Source organism: Octopus bimaculoides, chromosome 15 (assembly GCF_001194135.2).
Source record: "Octopus bimaculoides isolate UCB-OBI-ISO-001 chromosome 15, ASM119413v2, whole genome shotgun sequence".
In the NCBI taxonomy this organism is placed as follows: Eukaryota; Metazoa; Mollusca; class Cephalopoda; order Octopoda; family Octopodidae; genus Octopus; species Octopus bimaculoides.
In genome coordinates this window covers 5,866,294-5,867,940 of record NC_068995.1, presented here as the reverse complement: position 1 = coordinate 5,867,940, position 1,647 = coordinate 5,866,294, and positions in this window count along the sequence as shown.

Genomic DNA, 1,647 nt, shown 5'->3' with positions numbered 1-1,647 from the left:
ATATACACGCACACACACACACACACACAACGGGCTTCTATACAGTTTCCGTTTACAAAATCCACTGAAAAATCAATGGCTTTCCAGGGGCTATAGTACAACCACTTGTCCAAGGTGCTTCCCGGCTTTTTCGAACCCGAAACCACATGTTTCAAAGTGAGCTCTGAAACACACAAATGTCTACGCGTATATGTACAATATTACGTCATATTTCATCTAATATTCCAGTTGCCAAATGAGATTTGAAGAATACTCGAGTGTTTTTTTTTTTTTTTGCAAATGGAGATGATTTTACTTTAGAGAATCTGTTTCTTATTTTATATTACTTATATATTTTTCATCAGCATTTTATTTTTATATTTCTCATGATGTCGCAGAACAATTAACAAATGTGTTTTATCGAATTTCCATAGCAAATTACTTCAGCTTTCGCTAGGAAAACTGCTAGCTAGCAGCCTGAATTGCTAGTGGTAGAGGCCAAAATTGTGTTGACTTCTCTCTATGCCTTAAAAACAAACCCAAAATAGGAAGGGACACATTATATAAAGACGCCTTACAGTTATTATACTCCGTCACAAAAACAGAAATACTAGTATTCACGTACCAGTAATATTCGGTGTAGAAAAAAATGTAAGTCAAAAGTAGAGTTGGCCACGGTTGTCTTTGATCATGCATCTGTTTGATCAGCACTAAACGAGTAGAAAACATCAAAACCGTCAAAAAGTAAGAATTTACTGAAAAACAAAAAGGAAAGAAATTATATTTTCTCTGAGAAGAATCGACACAAAGCTTTCTCAACATTTCATTTGCAACGCAATTTAGACGAAGGTTAACTAAATGCTGTAGTTTCTCTCCACTTTACTACTACTACTACTACTACTACTACTACTACTACTACTACTACTACTACTACTACTACTACTACTACTACTACTATAGTTGCTGTTGTTATTATTATTATTATTATTATTATTATTATTATTATTATTATTTGTGAATTTGCTGGCTGCAGCGAACATAATTACGTGATAACGGTTTCTCTAACTTACTCCAGTACCTATTACAGGCTTTGAACGTGCGCAATGCTAGTATCATTTAATTTAACAACTACCGTTTTTGTTTGTATGAAAACAAAAACAACGGTAAAGAAAAAGAAAAAAAAATACAAGGAAATGTCTCTTCTATCCAAATTGTTCTCCAGAATCTTCAATGGAAAACGATGGAATTAGCTTTTCTTCATTCATGCTTTGTTCTCGTATAAAATCATAGCTGTTGAATGTGTGTGTGGATATGTATGTGCATACTTCTGTGTGTGGGTGTATGTGTGTGTGTGTGTGTGTGCATGTGCATGTGTGTGTGTGTGTTTGTGCGTGCCAGTGTGTGTATGGAAATGTGTATGTTCGTGTCCGTACACATAGATGCAAAGATTCATACAAGCTAGTATAACTAAATTCATACATATATATATATTCGCATGCAAACGCACGTGTATACAAACATATATGCATGAGTACACACATAAATGCATAAATACACACTCACATACACTAAAACATATGTACATATATCCGTACTTACAAACACTCAGACCCACATACATGCATACACACACACATACTCATATATATATATATATATATATATATA